The sequence below is a fragment of the Coregonus clupeaformis genome, chromosome 11 (genome assembly GCF_020615455.1).
Source record: "Coregonus clupeaformis isolate EN_2021a chromosome 11, ASM2061545v1, whole genome shotgun sequence".
Classification (NCBI taxonomy): domain Eukaryota; kingdom Metazoa; phylum Chordata; class Actinopteri; order Salmoniformes; family Salmonidae; genus Coregonus; species Coregonus clupeaformis.
Window position 1 is genome coordinate 13,171,184 of NC_059202.1, and position 24,893 is coordinate 13,196,076.

Consider the following 24,893-nt stretch of genomic DNA (forward strand, 5'->3'; position numbering starts at 1 on the left):
AACATTTGTGGGCAGAACTGTAAAAGCGTGTGCGAGCAAGGAGGCCTACAAACCTGACTCAGTTACACCAGCTTTGTTAGGAGGAATGGGCCAGAATTCACCCAACTTATTGTGGGAAGCTTGTGGAAGGCTACCCGAAACGTTTGACCCAAGCTAAACAATTTAAAGGCAATGCTACCAAATACTAATTGAGTGTATGTAAACTTCTGACCCACTGGGAATGTGATGAAAGAAATAAAAGCTTAAATAAATCATTTTCTCTACTATTATTCTGACATTTCACATTCTTAAAATAAAGTGGTGATCCTAACTGACCTAAGACAGGGAATTTTTACCAGGATTAAATGTCAGGAATTGTGAAAAACTGAGTTTAAATGTATTTGGCTAAGGTGTATGTAAACTTCCGACTTCAACTGTATATGTCTTCTGGTTCCCTCTACCAGCCCACAAGCCGTGCAGGTCTCATTAAAACAGAGTGGACAAGACCAGGCACTAAATCAGACTGGGGGAAAAAGAACATCATCAATGATAATGTTATTTTCTACACAGAAGATCATACAAAATTATTACCTGATGATCTTCTGAACTACCCAATACTTTCATGATGCATTTCAGTCATTTCAAACCATACTTCCTTCAGATTGAAATACTGTCAAAAGTAATGTCAGACTGATTTGTAATAGACTGTAATAGCCCAAATTCAAAAAGTAAACACTGGCCATCGATTGCATCACTTTCTTCACATGGTGGGGTGTTGATTTCTTTAATATATCAAAATGAGGTTGCGGGCAAAAAAGTTTGGGAACCTCTGGGTTAAGTTATGTACACTAAGTACTTGGAAAAACCCTGACTCTTCAAAGAAAGGCACATGGTGTAAGAAAGGTTGTCTTGTTTACGTCTTCATAGACTGGATTCAGTTTCCAGTTCTGTAATAATGAACACACCTCTAACACATTGGCAGGCATTATGTCACGACTGTGCTGCCAGCAGAGTGAGGGTGAGAGGTTTGAATTTCACACAGTAACACCTGCAGCCTCTGGCCTGAAGATGCCCTGCCAGACCTACAACCACTGACTGGCATCACAACTCATACCACCACAACAGTCCTGCTGCACAGCACAACCTGAAACCACTATGGGAGAAAAGGCATAATCATGCTAACACACTCTCAAATGAGACCTCATGTCGCTTTTTTGTTTGTTCTTTCCCTTCACAGAGTTCACGGAAATGTCCTGTGCTGGGAGAGGATTTGAGTGCACTGGCTGCCACTTTCACTGACTCATATCTGTAGAGATAGGCCCCATTCCCTGTCTCACACTCTGTGCCACAGTCGTTCTCTGGTTTAAAGAGCTGGAGAGACTGAGCCGTCATCTCCACTAGAAAAAACACTGCTTTACGATGGTCCCTCACGCACAGGCCAACAACCCTTTAAATGTGAACACACCCAGGTAAATAGCTGTGTAAATACAGAGAGAAAAATGCTGAGTGATCTCTTTAGGCAGGAGGATCTAAACATACCCAAACATATAGCTTGCCACTACATAGAAGAAGGCAGCCCTTTAAAAACCCCTTTGCCCTGCTATCACCTTGTGATAAAAACTTACTGGGGAGAGGCTGTCTCATGTCAGCACACACCCACTCTGGTAATGTATACTTAGAGAGAGGGAGAGCAGCAACAACTAACCCCATGCAGACAGAGAGAGCCATAAAGTAGCCCTAAGCCCATAATGCAGCAGAGGCAGCAGAACGACAGCACACAGAGAATGACGTCATTTCACAAGGTAACCAAAACCACATGAGACACATCAATGATTAACTGAGTCTACGCTCAGCACAGTTAATAAATACAGGGCTGCCTCTATAGTAGTGGCTTGTAGTTACACTATTCTTGTACTTACACTCTTTCCAGCACTTCTCTGTACCAAAATGATCTTCAGATTTTAAAAAAAGCTTCCTTTTAGGGTGAATCAGAGATTGAAGTCCTTCAGGGATTGAGTAATAGAATAGCCAGTATGTTATCCAATATAGAGCAGTTAGAGTACCGGTAGTTAAGGGCTCCTGCTGCCTACTCTGTGTCTGTGTCTGCCTTCTCTCTCTCTCTAACAGTCTGACACACTGTTGTAGTACAGCCTGCCTCAACTCTGGCCACTCTCCACTATAGCCCCTCCCCTCACACACTGCTGCCAGAGAGAGAGCAAGAGAGGAGGAGAGAAGGGGCTCGGATATTCTGATCAAATCAAATCAAATCACATTTTATTGGTCACATACACATATTTAGCAGGTGATATTATAGGTGTAGCGAAATGCTTGTGGCCTTAGTCCTAGATCCAACAGTGCAGTAGTATCTAACAATTCACAACAATACACAAATCTAAAAGTAAAATAATGGAATGAAGAAATATATAAATATTAGGACGAGCAATGTCAGAGTGGCATTCTACAGAAGTGGGGGAAGAAAGAGAGGTGGACAGGATACACCCACAGAATGGTTTTCTCTTAGTTTTGATTTCTGTTTCTATCTGATGAATGAACTAGGCTTGAACAATGGAACCATTTAGAAGCGGTTTGAAGAAGAAAAAATCTAAGCCTGTTTAATTCAATCAAAAATTCACTTTGTATTTGACTAGCTACATACATGTACATACAGTGGGGGAAAAAAGTATTTAGTCAGCCACCAATTGTGCAAGTTCTCCCACTTAAAAAGATGAGAGAGGCCTGTAATTTTCATCATAGGTACACGTCAACTATGACAGACAAAATGAGGAAAAAAAATCCAGAAAATCACATTGTAGGACTTTTAATGAATTTATTTGCAAATTATGGTGGAAAATAAGCATTTGGTCAATAACAAAAGTTTCTCAATACTTTGTTATATACCCTTTGTTGGCAATGACACAGGTCAAACGTTTTCTGTAAGTCTTCACAAGGTTTTCACACACTGTTGCTGGTATTTTGGCCCATTCCTCCATGCAGATCTCCTCTAGAGCAGTGATGTTTTGGGGCTGTCGCTGGGCAACACGGACTTTCAACTCCCTCCAAAGATGTTCTATGGGGTTGAGATCTGGAGACTGGCTAGGCCACTCCAGGACCTTGAAATGCTTCTTACGAAGCCACTCCTTCGTTGCCCGGACGGTGTGTTTGGGATCATTGTCATGCTGAAAGCCCAGCCACGTTTCATCTTCAATGCCCTTGCTGATGGAAGGAGGTTTTCACTCAAAATCTCACGACACATGGCCCCATTCATTCTTTCCTTTACACGGATCAGTCGTCCTGGTCCCTTTGCAGAAAAACAGCCCCAAAGCATGATGTTTCCACCCCCATGCTTCACAGTAGGTATGGTGTTCTTTGGATGCAACTCAGCATTCTTTGTCCTCCAAACACGACAATTGAGTTTTTACCAAAAAGTACTATTTTGGTTTCATCTGACCATATGACATTCTCCCAATCCTCTTCTGGATCATCCAAATGCACTCTAGCAAACTTCAGACGGGCCTGGACATGTAGTGGCTTAAGCAGGGGGACACGTCTGGCACTGCAGGATTTGAGTCCCTGGCGGCGTAGTGTGTTACTGATGGTAGGCTTTGTTACTTTGGTCCCAGCTCTCTGCAGGTCATTCACTAGGTCTCCCCGTGTGGTTCTGGGATTTTTGCTCACCATTCTTGTGATCATTTTGACCCCACGGGGTGAGATCTTGCGTGGAGCCCCAGATCGAGGGAGATTATCAGTGGTCTTGTATGTCTTCCATTTCCTAATAAATGCTCCCACAGTTAATTTCTTCAAACCAAGCTGCTTACCTATTGCAGATTCAGTCTTCCCAGCCTGGTGCAGGTCTACAATTTTGTTTCTGGTGTCCTTTGACAGCTCTTTGGTCTTGGCCATAGTGGAGTTTGGAGTGTGACTGTTTGAGGTTGTGGACAGGTGTCTTTTATACTGATAACAAGTTCAAACAGGTGACATTAATACAGGTAACAAGTGGAGGACAGAGGAGCCTCTTAAAGAAGAAGTTACAGGTATGTGAGAGCCAGAAATCTTGCTTGTTTGTAGGTGACCAAATACTTATTTTCCACCATAATTTGCAAATAAATTCATAAAAAATCCTACAATGTGATTTTTTATCCTCAATTTGTCTGTCATAGTTGACGTGTACCTATGATGAAAATTACAGGCCTCTCTCATCTTTTTAAGTGGGAGAACTTGCACAATTGGTGGCTGACTAAATACTTTTCCCCCCACTGTATCTACTGTATGTCACTGTAATTTGACTGGGCTATATGGTGATACGTCCCCTGACAGTTCAATATTTCACACACAATATTAGGCATATTATTATAAAAAGTCAGTGAATGATATTGGATGGGTTAGGGTTACATCCGTTTAAAAAAATTTTGATCATATCTAGAAAATTCTGTGGGAAAACTAACTTCTCTTGCCCAATTTGTTTTTGAGTATCACTATCAGAGTATTAATTGGAAGAAGTGAACTGGTTAAGAGAAACCACTTGAGTGTATTTTATATTAATCAGAGGAAGCAGAGGCAGAGTATGAGGCTATCCCTGACAGGATGGTGTCATGAAGCGCTACTAAAATAATACACAACCCACTGCCAAGGACAAGCTTTCAGGGCTAGACACAGAGTTGAACAGAAATGGTGATGCTAACAAGTCTTGGTGGGAATTGCATTCAGAACTAAGAGACCATTTCATACGCTGAAAAGGGGCCACTGTCTTCTGGTGAAACCGCATACTCCCATGCTAAATAGACAAAGCTTGGAGTTGGCTCTCATTTCAATAGCATTAGTAAATGCTGTTATTCTTGCGTGAGTGCCTCAGCGAATGCGGAAATTGAATTGAAAATGGACATCATATCACTCAACCATCACATGCTTTTTTTTCCTTTATCAAACAAAACAACTATGAGTGTCTGGTAGAAAACAGTGGCTTATGAAAGTATTCACCCCCCTTGGCATTTTTCCTATTTTGTTGCCTTACAACCTGGAATTGAAATGGATTTTTGGGGGGTTTGTATCATTTGATTTACACAACATGCCTACCACTTTGAAGATGCAAAATATTTTTTTTTTGTGAAACAAACAAGAAATAAGACAAAAAACAGAAAACTTGAGCGTGCATAACTATTCACCCCCCCAAAGTCAATACTTTGTCGAGCCACCTTTTGCAGCAATTACAGCTGCAAGTCTCTTGGGGTATGTCTCTATAAGCTTGGCACATCTAGCCACTGGGATTTTTGCCCATTCTTCAAGGCAAAACTGCTCCAGCTCCTTCAAGTTGGATGGATTCCGCTGGTGTACAGCAATCTTTAAGTCATACCACAGATTCTCAATTGGATTGAGGTCTGGGCTTTGACTAGGCCATTCCAATATATTTAAATGTTTCCCTTTAAACCACTCAAGTGTTGCTTTAGCAGTATGCTTAGGGTCATTGTCCTGCTGGAAGGTGAACCTCCGTCCCAGTCTCAAATCTCTGGAAGACTGAAACAGGTTTCCCTCAAGAATTCCCCTGTATTAGCGCTATCCATCATTCCTTCAATTCTGACCAGTTTCCCAAGTCCCTGCCAATGAAAAACATCCCCACAGAATGATGCTGCCACCACCATGCTTCACTGTGGGGATGGTGTTCTCAGGGTGATGAGAGGTGTTGGGTTTGCACCAGACATAGCGTTTTCCTTGATGGCCAAATAGCTCAATTTTAGTCTCATCTGACCAGAGTACCTTCTGCCATATGTTTGGGGAGTCTCCCACATGCCTTTTGGCGAACACCAAACGCAATGGCTTTTTTCTGGCCACTCTTTCGTAAAGCCCAGCTCTTTGGAGTGTACGGCTTAAAGTGGTCCTATGGACAGATACTCCAATCTCCGCTGTGGAGTTTGCAGCTCCTTCAGGGTTATCTTTGGTCTCTTTGTTGCCTCTCTGATTAAAGCCCTCCTTGCCTGGTTAGTGAGTTTTGGTGGGCGGCCTGCTCTTGGCAGGTTTGTTGTGGTGCCATATTCAATTTTTTTTATAATGGATTTAATGGTGCTCCGTGGGATTTTCAAAGTTTCTGATATTTTTTTATAACCCAACCCTGATCTGTACTTCTCCACAACTTTGTCCCTGACCTGTTTGGAGAGCTCCTTGGTCTTTATGGTGTCTCTTGCTTGGTGGTGCCCCTTGCTTAGTGGTGTTGCAGACTCTGGGGCCTTTCAGAACAGGTGTATATACTGAGATCATGTGACAGATCATGTGACACTTAGATTGTACACAGGTGGACTTTATTTAGCTAATTATGTGACTTCAGAAGGTAATTGGTTGCACCAGATCTTATTTAGGGGCTTCATAGCAAAGGGGGTGAATACATATGCACGCACCACTTTTCCGTTATTTATTTTTTAGAATTTTCTGAAACAAGTTCTTTTTTTTCATTTCACTTCACCAATTTGGACTATTTTGTGTTTGTCCATTACATGAAATCCAAATAAAAATCAATTTAAATTACAGGTTGTAATGCAACAAAATAGGAAAAACGGCAAGGGGGATGAATACTTTTGCAAGGCGCTGTACATTACATGCAAACACTTTAAGGAATGGATTCAGTCCAATTTCACACTTAATAATATGTCACTTAGCAGATGCTTTTATCCAAAGCCACTTACAGTCATGCGTGCATATATTTTTTTGTGTATGGGTGGTCCGGGGATCGAACCCACTACCCTGGCATTACAAGCGCCGTGCTCTACCAGCTGAGCTACAGAGGACCACTTACTTAAGGAAAAAAATTTTTCAGTCTCTGATGTGTCAAATCATTTTTTGACCTATAAAAAGCCATCCATAAGAACACAGAGAGGTGTAAAATAGCAGGCTGTTGAGTGGGGGATGCCTGTTTCTAAACTAGTGGGTGCTAATTAAGCCCGTTAACAAATACAAATGATAATTTGGGCCAGAGTGCTAAGGAGGCAGACGGAATGCCAGGTTTAGCCTAGAGGTGTCAGGAATGGAAATGCAAGCTCTGGGCATCTCTGTGAGAAGCTATGAGGCTGAGATGCCATTGGTCACATGAGAACTACTAGGACTACTATGGAAAGGCTAGCCTACTTTGCAGACGTCTTATTTGCAATCACTAGACACAGTCAGTCAGTCCTGTACTTTAAGGTTACTGTCTGTTCTGCAGCACATACTGAAGCCAGACAGACAGTGTACCTCTATAGAATGTGAGTAGGACAGTCAGTTAAGTTAGACCAACTGTCCTTGCCTATACCAGATGTCCCTAAAGTAAATAGTACTCAGTGCAGAAGGAACCCCTCACCGAAGCTGGAAGACGTATAAATATGTGGATTGAACGAGTCAAACAAAAGGAGACAGAGGTGATCATTAGGGCTCTTTCTGTTGTCTGGGATCCCATTAATACATTTGACCAGGTCTCTCTGGACTTCAGACTCCAGTCTACATACAGTGGGGGAAAAAAGTATTTAGTCAGCCACCAATTGTGCAAGTTCTCCCACTTAAAAAGATGAGAGAGGCCTGTAATCTTCATCATAGGTACACGTCAACTATGACAGACAAAATGAGATTTTTTTTCTCCAGAAAATCACATTGTAGGATTTTTTATAAATGTATTTGCAAAACGGACTTTCAACTCCCTCCAAAGATTTTCTATGGGGTTGAGATCTGGAGACTGGCTAGGCCACTCCAGGACCTTGAAATGCTTCTTATGAAGCCACTCCTTCGTTGCCCGGGCGATGTGTTTGGGATCATTGTCATGCTGAAAGACCCAGCCACGTTTCATCTTCAATGCCCTTGCTGATGGAAGGAGGTTTTCACTCAAAATCTCACGATACATGGCCCCATTCATTCTTTCCTTTACACAGATCAGTCGTCCTGGTCCCTTTGCAGAAAAACAGCCCCAAAGCATGATGTTTCCACCCCCATGCTTCACAGTAGGTATGGTGTTCTTTGGATGCAACTCAGCATTCTTTGTCCTCCAAACACGACAAGTTGAGTTTTTACCAAAAAGTAATATTTTGGTTTCATCTGACCATATGACATTCTCCCAATCCTCTTCTGGATCATCCAAATGCACTCTAGCAAACTTCAGACGGGCCTGGACATGTACTGGCTTAAGCAGGGGGACACGTCTGGCACTGCAGGATTTGAGTCCCTGGCGGCGTAGTGTGTTACTGATGGTAGGCTTTGTTACTTTGGTCCCAGCTCTCTGCAGGTCATTCACTAGGTCCCCCCGTGTGGTTCTGGGATTTATGCTCACTGTTCTTGTAATCATTTTGACCCCACGGGGTGAGATCTTGCGTGGAGCCCCAGATCGAGGGAGATTATCAGTGGTCTTGTATGTCTTCCATTTCCTAATAATTGCTCCCACGGTTGATTTCTTCGAACCAAGCTGCTTACCTATTGCAGATTCAGTCTTCCCAGCCTGGTGCAGGTCTACAATTTTGTTTCTGGTGTCCTTTGACAGCTCTTTGGTCTTGGCCATAGTGGAGTTTGGAGTGTGACTGTTTGAGGTTGTGGACAGGTGTCTTTTATACTGATAACAAGTTCAAACAGGTGCCATTAATACAGGTAACGAGTGGAGGACAGAGGAGCCTCTTAAAGAAGAAGTTACAGGTCTGTGAGAGCCAGAAATCTTGCTTGTTTGTAGGTGACCAAATACTGATTTTCCACCATAATTTGCAAATAAATTCATTAAAAATCCTACAATGTGATTTTCTGGAGAAATTTATCTCATTTTGTCTGTCATAGTTGACGTGTACCTATGATGAAAATTACAGGCCTCTCTCATCTTTTTAAGTGGGAGAACTTGCACAATTGGTGGCTGACTAAATACTTTTTCCCCCCACAGTATGCTACTACAGTTGAAGTCGGAAGTTTACATACACTTAGGTTGGAGTTATTAAAACTAGTTTTTCAACCTCTCCACAAATTTCTTGTTAACAAACTATAGTTTTGGCAAGTCGGTTAGGACATCTACTTTGTGCATGACACAAGTAATTTTTCCAACAATTGTTTAGAGACAGATTATTTCACTTATAATTCACTGTATCACAATTCCAGTGGGTCAGAAGTTTACATACACTAAGTTGACTGTGCCTTTAAACAGCTTGGAATATTCTAGAAAATGATGTCATGGCTTTAGAAGCGTCTGATAGGCTAATTTGACATCATTTGAGTCAATTGGAGGTGTACCTGTGGATGTATTTCAAGGCCAACCTTCAAACGCAGTGCCTCTTTGCTTGACATCATGGGCAAATCAAAAGAAATCAGCCAAGACCTCAGAAAAAAAAATGGTAGACCTCCACAAGTCTGGTTCATCCTTGGGAGCAATTTTCAAACGCCTGAAGATACCACGTTCATCTGTACAAACAATAGTACGCAAGTATAAACACCATGGTACCATGCAGCCGTCATACCGCTCAGGAAGGAGACGCGTTTTGTCTCCTAGAGATGAACGTACTTTGGTGCGAAAAGTGCAAATCAATCCCAGAACAACAGCAAAGGACCCTGTGAAGATGCTGAAGGAAACAGGTACAAAAGTATCTATATCTGTCAAAAGGGGTGATGTGTACGCGGCAGTGAAGTCAGGCGCAGGACACAGAGGATCAAGATGACTACTTTACTTCAAGTTAACACGCACAAAACAGAAAGTCTCCACAACACTGGAGGAGAAACACGCTCAGTGCGTAAAAGGCGAACTAGATATGCCGAACATCAAACAGGACAAAATGACAATAACACACAAAGGCCAAACGTAAAACAAGGGAACTTATATGTTACACAATCAACACAAAATAAGTAACAGGTGTACAAACTAGACAACACAAGACAAACACCGAAACATCGATCGGCAGTAGCTAGTACTCCGGGGACGACGAACGCCGAAGCCTGCCCGAGCAAGGAGGAGGAGCAGCCTCGGCGGAATCCGTGACAATATCCACAGTAAAACGAGTCCTATATCAACAAAATCTGAAAGGTCGCTCAGCAAGGAAGAAGCCACTGCTCCAAAACCGCCATAAAAAAGCCAGACTACGGTTTGCAACTGCACATGGGGACAAAGATCGTACTTTTTGGAGAAATGTCCTCTGGTCTGATGAAACAAAAATAGAACTGTTTGACCATAATGACCATCGTAATGTTTGGAGGAAAAAGGGGGTTCCTGCAAGCCGATGAACACCATCCAAACCGTGAGCACGGGGGTGGCAGCATCATGCTGTGGGGGTGCTTTGCTGCAGGAGGGACTGGTGCACTTCACAAAATAGATGGCATCATGAGGAAGGAAAATTATGTGGATATATTGAAGCAACATCTCAAGACATCAGTCAGGTAGTTAAAGCTTGGTCGCAAATGGGTCTTCCAAATCAACAATGACCCCAAGCATACTTCCAAAGTTGTGGCAATGGCTTAAGGACAACAAAGTCAAGGTATTGGAGTGGCCATCACAAAGCCCTGACCTCAATCGTATAGAAAATGTGTGGGCAGAACTGAAAAAGTGTGTGCGAGCAAGGAGGCCTACAAACCTGACTCAGTTACACCAGCTCTGTCAGGAGGAATGGGCCAAAATTCACCCAACTTATTGTGGGAAGCTTGTGGAAGGCTACCCAAAACATTTGACCGAAGTTAAACAATTTAAAGGCAATGCTACCAAATACTAATTGAGTGAATGTAAACTTCTGACCCACTGGGAATGTAATGAAAGAAATAAAAGCTGAAATAAATAATTCTATCTACTATTATTCGGACATTTCACATTCTTAAAATAAAGTGGTGATCCTAACTGACGTAAAACAGGGAATTTGTACTAGGATTAAATGTCAGGAATTGTGAAAAACTGAGTTTAAATGTATTTGGCTAAGGTGTATGTAAACTTCCGACTTCAACTGTATATGGAGGGAATGCAGATAGGCTAACCAAAATACTAATTTCACATAACGGTACCTGTGAAATGGAAGGCATTAAACACATTCGTAAAATATTAGTTGAAGCCTTTTCTTCTGTGCATCTCACACCCAGAGGAAGTGTTGACAAGTCACTTCATACAAATGAATTACAAATAGTGTACAAATTACAGCACAGTGATATGAGTCTGTATTACACATATTAGCCTAATGGGAAAACCCCAGATAACAGGTCCCTATTGAACTAGTGGTGCTAACAGGACCAATGAGACAAGACAGATAGGCTAGCTCCTCAATGTTATCACCTCTGTGCTCAGGGATTATTTTATGATATTCAAGACCATATCATCCTCAGGATAGGGTTTGGGTTTTACCTCCAACCACACAATGTCAAGATCTACACTCTTTACTCCTCCAATGTGACAAAACACTGATATTTTTATCTGTAGAAACATTGGTGATTGATGTGGCGTGACCTTGTTACAGACAGCTGTGTAGAAACCTCTTTCTCTCCGTCTCTCTCTCCATCTCACCTTGCTTTGAGCGGACACATACATCATTATCATCATGGTGTTGAATTTAGAAGGTCTTAGTTGAATAAGTCATATGAATAAGTGGTAATAATTATGAAACTTTTAACAATTAACAGCAGGGAATGTTATGTAAGGCCCCTTTATTAAAATGAATGTGAATCCAGAGGATAGCGGCAGGTAGCTTAGTGGTTAAGAGCGTTGTGCCAGTAACCGAAAGGTTGCTGGTTCTAATCCCCGAGCCAACTAGGTGAAAAATCTGTCGATGTGCCCTTGAGCAAGGCACTTAACCCTAATTGCTCCTGTAAGTCGCTCTGGATAAGAGCGTCTGCTAAATGACGTAAATGTAATAGCTACTCTGACTCAATGATTCTGACCGCTGTAGGCAAAGACAGGTACTGCAACATCAATAACATGACACCACTTCACCTTCCCATCAGTATCAATTCAGAAAAGAAAACCATACAGAGATGCATAACGGTATTGAATGATAGATCTGTCAGAACTAAGGTAGTCATGATACAGAGACTATGAACCCAAGGTCTCTACTCCCACACTCTGTTCTCAGGTTATCTACTGTTAAAACGATATGGCAAAGCTGTCTTTTACATCACGTCTCAGCTTGTCACAGCCACAGGCACTTTAAACAGAGTGATGGTTTGCCTCTATTCACACTATACCAAGAAAAAAAGCGTTGAATACTTTAGACTGAATTAGTGTACTGTTAAAAACGCAACATAATTTAGAACATGATTTTAACAAAAGTGTACAAGTTACAACTGAACCAGCTTGAATTAAGTCATTCTTCTCACAGTTCATTGATATTACTGTGACCAGATATATTTTTGTTCTCTGGTAAAGTACAGGCAGGAGTGGCACTGTGTCACAATGCTGGGGGTGAATGAGTCATCTTAACCTGAGAAGCTGGTGCCAGCAGCCAGTTGCGTTAAAGTGGCATGAACAGTCATGTCCTTCTCAGATGGCTGATGTCACAGGGGCAGGTGATTGGGAATGTAAGGCCAGATCACTGGGTTTCCGCTCTGGATGATGAAATCTGGAATGGATCTATTTTGGAAATTTACTCAGAAGAATCATTGGGCTGTACAGTATGAACCTAATAACATCAGTATGGTGGCATGGCATAGCCTGTGACAAGCTATTGAAGCCAAATCCTCCAACTTCCCAAAAGCATTATTATATAATCTAGCATTATAAAATAGTAATTCCCTGACCAGAAGCCTTATTACACCACCAATAATGCCTCTGTATCTCCTAGGGAGGGGTAGGGTGTGGGCAGCGATGCGTGCCCTCTGGCATGTTGGCAATCCCACTGCTCCATCCCAGGATGTGTTGTAAGAGAAGTTTTGTGATAATCTGTGTGACTCACTACACGACATGTCCTTTCATTAGAATACTGAGTCCATGCACGTTCCTCTGTCTCACATACAATGTCACTCCCATTACTCATCAGTCTAACAACCTCCCTCTCTTTCTCCAGCCCTGTCTGTCATGTGCTCACCATATCAGCTGTGTGCAACATCCTTCTCTCTCCTAAACATGCTTTTTCCCTCCTCGTACTCCCTCTCTCCCTCTCTTTCTCATCCTCTATAGAGCATCTACATTTGTGACATAATCACTACTGTGCAATATTGAATAATCATGATTAACACACAGTTTATTGCGTTGGTAGTCAAACTCTTTCAGCATCTCTCTTTGTCAGTATTGAGAATCTATGCTCTGGCTTCACTAGAACAAACACCTGTTCAATTTTCAGATGTGGTATTGGGGAGAGAAAAACTCCTGTGCTCCTCAGGTGGCCCTCCATGTCCATATCAAAGGCAACAGCAGCTCCCTTTCATGTCTCCTCTATTTTAATCCCTCTGATGGCATGCAACAACATCGCCTGTCCTCCTCACTTCAATAGAGAGAGAAATTAATTAAGCAAATCACTTCGCTCTCTCATGGCCAGTGATCTGATATTGTCCCACAGTAATTATTATTAGATCCAGGAGTTTTACCTGACCATGTGACATGACCAAGGAAAACTCCTGGCTCTAGTTATGTACTTAAAAAATATTGTTTTGAAATGTTATTTTGAATAATGTTTGTTTAAAAGATGGAATCCACATTAGGGGAAACAGCGCCACTGTCCGACCCCTGCACCTTTCCCACTGGGCACAGACGTATAGTTGAAGTCAGAAGTTTACATACACTTAGGTTGGAGTAATTAAAACTTGTTTTTCAACCACTCCACAAATTTCTTGTTAACAAACTATAGTTTTGGCAAGTTGGTTAGGACATCTACTTCGTGCATGACACAAGTAATTTTTCCAACAATTGTTTACAGACAGATTATTTCACTTATAATTCACTGTCAGACGTTTACATACACTAAGTTGACTGTGCCTTTAAACAGCTTGGAAACTTCCAGAAAATGATGTCATGGCTTTAGAAGCTTCTGATAGGCTAATTGACATCATTTGAGTCAATTGGAGGTGTACCTGTGGATGTATTTCATGGCCTTCCTTCAAACTCAGTGCCTCTTTGCTTGACATCATGGGAAAATCAAAAGAAATAAGCCAAGACCTCCACAAGCCTGGTTCATCCTTGGGAGCAATTTCCAAACGCCTGAAGGTACCACGTTCATCTGTACAAACAATAGTACGCAAGTATAAACACCATGGGACCACGCAGCCGTCATACCGCTCAGGAAGGAGACGCGTTCTGTCTCCTAGAGATGAACGTACTTTGGTGCGAAAAGTGCAAATCAATCCCAGAACAACAGCAAAGGACCTTGTGAAGATGCTGGAGGAAACAGGTACAAAAGTATCTATATCCACAGTAAAACGAGTCCTATATCGACATAACCTGAAAGGCCGCTCAGCAAGGAAGAAGCCACTGCTCCAAAACCGCCATAAAAAAGCCAGACTACGGTTTGCAACTGCACATGGGGACAAAGATCATACTTTTTGGAGAAATGTCCTCTGGTCTGATGAAACAAATATAGAACTGTTTGGCCATAATGGCCATCGTTATGTTTGGAGGAAAAAGGGGGGACTTGCAAGCTGAAGAACACCATCCCAACCGTGAAGCACGGGGGTGGGAGCATCATGCTGTGGGGGTGCTTTGCTGCAGGAGGGACTGGTGCACTTCACAAAATAGTTGGCATCATGAGGAAATAAAATTATGTGGATATATTGAAGCAACATCTCAAGACATCAGTCAGGAAGTTAAAGCTTGGTCGCAATGACCCCAAGCATACTTCCAAAGTTGTGGCAAAATGTCTTAAGAACAACAAAGTCAAGGTATTGGAGTGGCCATCACAAAGCCCTGACCTCTATCCTATAGAAAATGTGTGGACAGAACTGAAAAAGCGTGTGTGAGCAAGGAGGCCTACAAACCTGACTCCAAATTTCACCCAACTTATTGTGGGAAGCTTGTGGAAGGCTACCCGAAGCGTTTGACCCAAGTTAAACTAAATTAAAGGCAATGCCACCAAATACTAATTGAGTGTATGTAAACTTCTGACCCACTGGGAATGTGATGAAATAAATAAAAGCTGAAATAAATCATTCTCTCTACAATTATTCTGACATTTCACATTCTTAAAATAAAGTGGTGATCCTAACTGACCTAAGACAGGGAATTCTTACTAGGATTAAATGTCAGGAATTGTGAAAAACTGAGTTTAAATGTATTTGGCTAAGGTGTATGCAAACTTCCGACTTCAACTGTAAATTCAACTTCTGTTCCACATTGGTTCAATGTGCAGCACTTTCGTTGAAAGGACGTGGAAGCAATGTGGATTCAACCAGTGTGTGCCCAGTGGGTTGTTTTTGTTTTGTGGACGAAACGTAGTTAAGGTGCGTCGAGCAGCGTTGTAAAAAAAATGCAGTACATATTCTGCTGTTCTATTGCACGTGCAATGATGTCAGAGGGAAGACAACTGTGTTCGTTGTTGTAATATCCCAAACGGACTTGGCAGTTTCACCATAAAGGATTCCAGCTTTAAACATTTTAGTCATTTAGCAGACACTCTTATCCAGAACAACTGCATACATTTTCATACTGGCCCCCTGTGGGAATCGAACCCATAACCCTGGCGTTGCAAGCACCATGCTCTACCAACTGAGCTACACAGGGCTAGAATATACAGCACTAAAAGTACACTACCGGTCAAAACCTTTAGAAGACCTACTCGTTCAAGGGCTTTTCTTTATTTTTACTATTTTATACATTGTAGAATAATAGTGAAGACATCAAAACTATGAAATAACACATATGGAATCATGTAGTAACCAGAAAAGTATTAAACAAATCAAAATATATTTTATATTTGAGATTCTTCAAATAGCCACCCTTTGCCTTGATGACAGCTTCGCACACTCTTGGCATTCTCTCAACCAGCTTCACCTGGAATGCTTTTCCAACAGTCTTGAAGGAGGTCCCACATATGCTGAGCACTTTTTGGCTGCTTTTCCTTCACTCTGCGGTCCAACTCATCCCAAACCATCTCAATTTGGTTGAGGTCGGGGGATTGTGGAGGCCAGGTCATCTGATGCAGCACTCCATCACTCTCGTTCTTGGTAAAATTGCCCTAACACAGCCTGTATGTGTGTTGGGTCATTGTCCTGTTGAAAAACAAATGATAGTCCCACTAAGCCCAAACCAGATGGGATGGCATATTGCTGCAGAATGCTGTGATGGCCATGCTGGTTAAGTGTGTAAATAAATCACAGACAGTGTCAGCAGCAAAGCACCCCCACACCATAACACCTCCTCCTTCATGCTTTACGGTGGGAAATACAAATGCGGAGATCATCCGTTCACCCACACCGCGTCTCACAAAGACACGGCGGTTGGAACCAAAAATCTCCAATTTGGACTCCAGACCAAAGGACACATGTCCATTGCTCGTGTTTCTTGGCCCAAGCAAGTCTCTTCTTATTATTGGTGTCCTTTAGTAGTGGTTTCTTTGCAGCAATTCGACCATGAAGGCCTGATTCACACAGTTATGGGCTCCTGAGTGGCACAGCGGTCTAAGGCACTGCATCTCAGTCCTTGAGGCATCACTACAGACCCCCTGGTTCAATTCCAGGCTGTATCACAACCGGCCGTGATTGGGTGTTCCATAGAGCGGCGCACAATTGGCCCAGTGTCGTCCGGGTTTGGCCAGTGTAGGCCATCATTGTAAATAAGAATTTGTTCTTAACTGACTTGCCTAGTTAAATAAAGGTTACATAAAATAAATAAATAAATAAAAGTCTTAAGGCCTGATTCTCCTCTGAACAGTTGATGTTGAGATGTGTCTGTTACTTGAACTCTGTGAAGCATTTATTTGGGCTGCAATTTCTGAGGCTGGTAACTCTAATGAACTTATCCTCTGCAGCAGAGGTAACTCTGGGTCTTCCATTCCTGTGGCGGTCCTCATGAAAGCCAGTTTCATCATAGCGCTTGATAGTTTTTGCGACTGCACTTGAAGAAACGTTCAAAGTTCTTGAAATTTTACGAACTGACTGACCTTCATGTCTTAAAATAATGATGGCCTGTCGTTTCTCTTTGCTTATTTGAGCTGTTCTTGACATAATATGGACTTGGTATTTTACCAAATAGGGCTATCTTCTGTATACCCCCCTAGCTTGTCACAACACAACTGATTGGCTCAAATGCATTAGCTTTTAACAAGGAACACCTGTTAATTGAAATGCATTCCAGGTGACGACCTCATGAAGCTGGTTGAGAGAATGCCAAGAGTGTGCAAAGCTGTCATCAAGGCAAAGGGTGGCTAATTGAAGAATCTCAAATCTCAAGTTTTGATGTCTTCACTATTATTCTACAGAGATAAAGAAAAACCCTTGAAGTGTGTATGGACCCCCTTCAAATGAGTGCATTCAGCTATTTCAGCCACATCTGTTGCTGACAGGTGTATAAAATCTATCACACAGCCATGCAATCTCCATAGACAAACATTGGCAGTAGAATGGCCTTACTGAAGAGCTCAGTGACTTTCAACGTGGCACCGTCTTAGGATGCCACCTTTCCAACAAGTCAGTTCGACAAATTTCTGCCCTGCTAGAGCTGCCCCGGTCAACTGTAAGTGCTGTTATTGTGAAGTGGAAATGTCAAGGAGCAACAATGGCTCAACCGCGAAGTGGTAGGCCACACAAGCTCACAGAATGGGACTGCCGAGTGCTGAAGCGCGTAGCGTGTTAAAAATCGTCTGTCTTCGGTTGCAACACTCACTACCGAGTTCCAAACTGCCTCTGGAAGCAACGTTAGCACAATAACTGTTCGTCGGGAGCTTCATGAAATGGGTTTCCATGGCAGAGCAGCAGCACACAAGCCAAAGATCACCATGCTCAATGTCAAGCTTTGGCTGAAATGCTGTAAAGTTCACCGCCATTGGACTCTGGAGCAGTGGAAATGCGTTCTCTGCAGTGATGAATCAGGCTTCACCATCTGGCAGTCTGATGGACGAATCTGGGTTTGGCGGATGCCTGGAAAATGCTACCTGCACGAATGCATAGTGCCAACTCTAAAGTTTGGTGGAGGAGGAATAATGGTCTGGGACTGTTTTTCATGGTTCGGGCTAGGCCCCTTATTTCCAGTGAAATCTTTTCACATTTTAAACACTTAAACAATCTGTGTAAATATTTCTCTGGCTGTTGGTTGTGTGGGAATGCTGAGTCAGTGGGGGCTAGCAAGGGGCTGCTGGGGTGCAGGGGAGGTCTGCTGAACCCAGGAACCCAGCTGTTTCATAGCAAATGGAAGTCTCTAATACAATCCTGTACTCTGGGGGCCTGAAATAAAACACTAATTAACTCTGACTAATGAAAATAAATGACTAACTGTCTTTATTCAGCACAACAGACTTCTGATGTGTAGTCTGGGGCAAAAAGACAGCAAAACATAGTCCTAAAAAGGCTAATGAAATTAGGAAATCTCTGTGAAGAATGAAGTACATCATACTGATTCTTCTGCTGGAGTTCAACTTGTAAAATAGTAATTAGATTGTGCCTTAGAATAATGGGCCTGAGAAGCCAACCCACTGAGCACGCATAATTGGGTAATATTTGGTTGAGATGTTGATCAATAGGATTACAACCTATATTCACCCACTCAAAAAGACAGCCAAAAGTTAGTTGAATTTCCAATGTGTTATCACTATGCTTTCAGCCATTTAAAAGCACAGCAAAGTTCAAATGTAATACAATGTCACATATTTTGCTTATTTATACAACAGATTAACATATTATCCCTGTGCTTCATCTAATAGCAGAACCAAATGGCTTGGATTGCAGTTGAGATTACATTAAAAGTACAAGGTGTGCAGATTATTAGAGTAATTGTGAAGATCTCCACTGATCTGCGATGACCTATGAATGTTATCTTGAACATGCACGCTTTATATGATTACATAAGACATTTATAGTTACAGTAACCTCAAAACGTGGCCATGGATGTGTTACTCATTTTAAGTTTGAATGTTACATTAGTTTGTAAGATAGCCTTAACTTTAGGCTATTTACAGTATTACGAAATATATATTGAATTGTGTTTGGTTGAAAACGCAGACAAATATCAACACTAGAAGGAGATGTATCTTCTGCTTGGATAGTTCTATCTGTGCCACTAACTTAGTTTGGCTTTAATTCCAGTTTGTCTACAAATTAATAATTGGTATGTTGGATTCATGTCTCCATCTCAACCCAAAATCAAAGTATAGAATAGGACTAAATCAAATCAAACTTTATGTCCTATTCTTTAACTTTGATTTTTGGTTGAGATGGAGACGTGAATCCAACATATCAATTATTAATTTGTAGACAAACTGGAATTAAAGTCAGACTTGGAACAATTCGAGCAGAAGGTACATCTCCTTCAAATGTTGATATTTGGTTGCGTTGACAACAAAACAACAATTAAATTTCACTAAATATAATTTAATTTGAAATCAACCAGAGGTTGAACTGCTACACTCTTCGAAAAAGATTATTTGGCTGTCCCCATAGAATAATCATTTTTGGTTCCACATAGAACCCTTTTGGGTTCCATGTAGAACCTTATGTGGAAAGGGTCCTACATGGAACACAAAAGGATTCTACCTGGAACCAAAATGGTTCTACCTGGAACCAAAAAGGGTTCTTCAAAGGGTTCCATGTAGAACCCTTTCAGGTTCTAGATAGCACCTTTTTTACTAAGAGTGTAGGCCTAGGTAAGTTATGTATTGTCTATTTTTAGTTTAATCCTGGGTTGAATTGAAACAATAACTGTTGATGACTTTGCAAATGCTATATAGCATAATTGATGATTTGAGTATGGTAATTTAATTTGCTCTGTTAAACCTATCCTTTGGAATTACTTTGATAGCAACAGTGAATCTATTTAGATATTAAGTGGTGATCCCTCAACAATCCTTCTCACGATAGCACATTGGTTATAGTCAGTGAAAAATAGAGTATCATAGCTAAACAGGGCTGGGCTTGGTTAAAACCCTGGTTAGGAGACCAAAAGGTAGCTGTAAATATATCAACTTCCAGTAGGAGGTGCTACACAGACAAAAACAATTCTGATAGTGGAAATAACGTTGAAGATCTGACATTGTTTTAAAGGTACAAATTCAACATATTTCATACAAGGTTTGTCTATGTTGAAATGTGGTTACCATGATGACATAATACTGTGGTTGAAATGTCACCCTCAAAATAACAGTTTTCTTTTCAAATCCAATGTATTTTCCACGTAGATTCCACGTCTCAATACATTGACAAATTATGTTGAAACAACGTTGTTTCAAACAGTTCGTGCCCAGTGAGAATGTTCAATTTTCAACAACTGTTTAAAGGTCAGACATATTAACTTTATTAACTTTACCCTAGTGTACACATACCATATACATTAATATTATTTATATATTTTTTTACAGTAAGGACATAACAGTAACCTTGGCATAAAAGTGACCAAAACCAAATGTATTTTCAGCTCTCTATAATATCCAACCCTCAAGCAAAGGGTTGATAGTAGACTTATAGTATGATACTATTCCATTGGGAGTCCACTGTATGAGCAGCCCCTATGACTAAGGTCTGAGTGTAGTATTTGTATAGTAATCCAGCACATCTCAGAGACAGACAGGTCTTCCCCTGCTACTCTTTTAATTGGAAAGCATTTCCATAACAAGTCTATTTATGACTTTCACTCCTTTCCCAGTAGCAGTTTTACACAAAAACACCTGCTGTCATGGTGCTATATTCAGCTAACAAGTGTAATAAGCAAAGCCCTTCATTTACATAATCACTTCCTTGGAAGATATCATATTGGTGTAAGATTAGCATTTTTTAGACCCCACAGCTCAATAGCATCACCTTCATTGCTTAAGAAGGAGGTACATATTTTTTTGTGAGAAGCTAAGATTGTGGGTTCTGTCTAAATTGGCCGGGTGAGCGCACTACCTGGGGACAATCATTTGGCTGACATAACACATTAAAGAGCACTCCATTGGCCCACTATGTTAACGTCACTTTGTCAGGTCAAATGACAGGAGGAAAGCTTGCACGCATTCATTTCAGCTCTCTACAGCAGTGTTTCCCAACCCTGGTCCTCGAGTACCCCCAACAGTACACATTTGTATTGTAACCCTGGACACGCACACCTGATTCAACTTGCCAACTAATCATCAAGCCCTCAATGAGTTGAATGAGGTGTGTTTGTCAAGGGCTACAACAAAACTGAGTACTGTTGGGGGTACTGAAGGTCCAGGGTTGGGAAACATTGCTCTACAGTATGCCACACATGCAGAGGATAGCCTGCTTCCTCGAAGTACCAAACAATTTAAATGTTTAAATTGCCTGAAGCGTACTATTGTATGTAGGCTGAATGATATATATAAAGAGCCAATTACCTTGACTGTAAACATGACCTCTTCCCATGGGGAAATCATAGGATGACCCCCCAACAACCCACATGATCTTACCTGACCAATCAAAGCAGGGGATTGTTCTCTACAGTAGATCCTCTCTGCACAAAGGATCCCCAATATTCACACCTTTTTGTGTTTGGTTTGAGTGTTTATAGAAATGGATGATTAATCGGAAAATCTGATGAAATCATTTCCAAATTGTTAAAATAGTACCAATATAGTGGCCTGAATGTCAAGCAACATAGTGAGATAAGTGAACATATTATAGTCCTTAATTACTCAGAGTGGTTAGTGGGTACAGATGGGTGTAGGTATTCTCTGATAGTAGAAGAGGAAATCCTCTGGATGAATTAGTTATGTCCACAGACAAGACATTAATTATTAACATTGCATCAGACAACGTACCAGAGTTTAGCCCAGGCAACCACTGAGAATTCACTAGGTACATTTAAAAACTAGCAACCATTTGAAACATCTGCACCAGAAATATAAATCCAGAGTATATCTTTGACAATATGATGACTAAGCATGATGCATAAAACCTTTATGTTATCAATCTACCTACACTTTTAAAACAATCAATGACCTAAATGGAAAGAAATCTGCATTCATGCAGATGACTCCTACTGTATTACTCATGCACATCATTGTCCATGTACACGCCCACATTTTCTGAACTGAAAAAATCATATATTGAAAATAGAACGAAACCTATAACTATTACACTTAGACAGAACAGCATAACAATTAATTAAGTAACAGCAAAATGTAGATTTTGAAGTACGAGAAAGAATAACAGTAACCCTATAACCTTGTTCTTTTCAGAAATATGCTTACTCTTAAATAATTGAGAAGAAAGGGAAGCTTACTGTAATTCTCCATAAAATCTGCCAGGGAAAAAATGAATAACCTTTCCAAAGGTAGCTTTTCACTAGACATGCTGAATTAGCTCTGAGACAGTATGGGAATCCATCCCATCTTAACCATGGTAACCAACACCTTATACTTCATGTACAGAGAGAGGCAGGCAGAGAGAGAGAGAGAGAGAGAGAGAGAGAGAGAGAGAGAGAGAGAGAGAGAGAGAGAGAGAGAGAGAGAGAGAGAGAGAGAGAGAGAGAGAGAGAGAGAGAGAGAGAGAGAGAGAGAGAGTGGGGGTGGGATAGCAGAAGCCACAGGGTGCAGAATTCAATCTATTGCCATGGCAGCCAGCGCTACAGCAACAAGAAGCTTTCACCGCACAGACCGATTCATTCAGCAGTTGACTGGACACCAAGACAGGTTTCTGTCCTTCCTCTCTCCTTCTTTCTCTGTCTCTCTCTCCGTTCCGCGCTCCTTACATCTACTCCTTTGTGGTGAGCCAGACGAGTTACCTTGAGCAATAGAGGACAAGGTCTTGCGGTGGTCTGTACCAGTATCTCCCAGTCAGGCGGTGACAGTGGAACAGAAGCTCTGCAGGGATCCCCAGAGATGCCGAGGGCTGCAGCTGAACCAAACCAGCGCCCTGCTCACAGACTGAGCCACTACTACCAGCAGCCTCAGAAGCAGCAGATAGCGAATAGGAAGAGGAGGGGGAAATCTAAAGCAGGAGAGGGGTTTGCTCTATCAGTGGCAGGCACATTACATCATAGGCTGCTCCTGTAGAAGGGTGGGAGAGGAGAGGAGAGGAGGGGAGAGGGCTGGGGAGAGGAGCGGCTCCCTGTAACAGCAGTACTCTCTGTCACTGGTGGGCTCTTCACACTGCACACACAACAATGAATGCACTGTTAATTCTGTTAATAGTCTGAGGTCATTAAAGGCAGATGCTGTAATGCTGTAATTAATGCTCAGTATTGTTGAATGTTACAGAAGGTTACTGTTATTGTTAATAGTACTAATGCTATGTATATGAGTGTTATTGTAAAGGGTGTGATTTGTGTGTGTTTGCATAGTATTGGTGAGCACGTTTGTATTGTGTGCGTTGGCAGATGTTTTTTTTTGTGTGTGCATGCATAGGTGGTAGCATTGCAGGTTGATATTCAGCTTGTAACAAAAGGTCATTTTAGATTCCTTACAGCAATGTTATTGAGAGTCAAAAGGAGGAATTGTTGCTGGTAGACATCTGCTCAAGCTGATTACATTTAAACCAAACTGTCACAATAAATAAGTGAGGCAGCAGGAAAGCTGCTATGTGAACAGTTCTCCTCCTGCAGCATGTCTCATACAGAGAGAGACACACATAAAGACAGAACACAGACAGAGTGTCTGGTGGCCACAGAGTCTGGCTGGTGGCACTAGGGAAGACATGATGGTGGTACTCCCTACACCAGTAAACAGATGTTCATCCCCCACCAACTGACCCACCACATGCCACACACAATACCCATAGCAATGACTGTTCAGGAGGAGATTAACTTCATATCACACACTCATCCACTGCTAATGTAGGCTATTGGCCTGATATCCTCACACATCCAGCCTGTTAGATGAGGCAGGGTGAGAGTGGCCGTGTCCGAATACTCATACTAGCAGACTACATACTTAAACTGCATACTATGTACTCATCGTAGCATACTATTTAGCACGTACCGTTTAGTAAAAGGTATGCAGTATGCCACGGCCGCAATGCAGTAGCGGCTCCTTATAGGCTGTGTAGGTGGGGCGGGGGCCGAGTGCGGATTCAACAGACATGTATCGCATTAACCAGCCTGATAATAATTTCCAATTTGATTAGTTTCTCTAAACTCTGAATATAATAGGAATGGAGTTATAGGCCTACTCAGGCTGGTTATAGGCAGACTATCATATTCAACCTATACCGTAGGCCATATAGCCCATCTATCCTATTTAAAAAGGACTGAAGACAGAAACAGATCATTTGGTTCCATTTCAACATATTTATTAGTGAAACCAAAGTGATGTAACATACATAAATTCAATTAAATAGTATAGTAAACACACCAAAACAAAAATAATACTTTTGTTTTCAAAGATGTAGCCTACGATGCAATAGGCTACACATGATCCTTTTAAGGAGAACAAAAACGACTTAGCCTATATTTGAACACCACCGCAGAAGCTTCACTATTCAGCATCTTCCCTCTGTAGCTCAATTGGTAGAGCATGGCGCTTGTAACGCCAGGGTAGTGGGTTTGTTCCCCGGGACCACCCATTTATAAAAATGTATGCACACATGACTGTAAGTCGCTTTGGATAAAAGCGTCTGCTAAATGGCATGTTATTATATATAAGTAGCCTAGTTTGGCTACTTGAAGAGAACTAGGGCCTATCACTCGTAGCCCACCTCTTCCAATGCATTGTGGAAAAGTGTGCATCAAATTCTACTAGATGAAGAGCCGAAATTAATTGTATTTATTAATTTTTATTTCACCTTTATTTAACCAGGTAAGCCAGTTGAGAACAAGTTCTCATTTACAACTGCGACCTGGCCAAGATAAAGCAAAGCAGTGCGATAAAAACAACACAGAGTTACATATGGGGTAAAAAACATAAAGTCAAAAATACAACAGAAAATATATATACAGTGTGTGCAAATGTAGCAAGTTATGGAGG

General features: G+C 41.5%; 1 protein-coding gene across 3 annotated transcripts in view; it reads right to left on the reverse strand.

Moving 5' to 3' along the window:
- The window catches only part of LOC121577449 (semaphorin-4B-like), a 117,501-nt gene extending 94,633 nt beyond the window's left edge, over nt 1-22,868 (reverse strand). The window contains exon 1 of one of the 3 annotated variants that reach the window (XM_045223465.1): nt 22,715-22,868. The gene's annotated coding sequence lies outside the window, so the exon portion shown is untranslated. Of the gene's footprint in view, nt 1-1,898; nt 2,087-22,213; nt 22,325-22,714 lie in introns of those variants that run through there. The other 2 variants (XM_045223466.1, XM_045223464.1) reach the window with 2 other exon arrangements.
- Nucleotides 22,869-24,893: the final 2,025 nt, after the last annotated feature.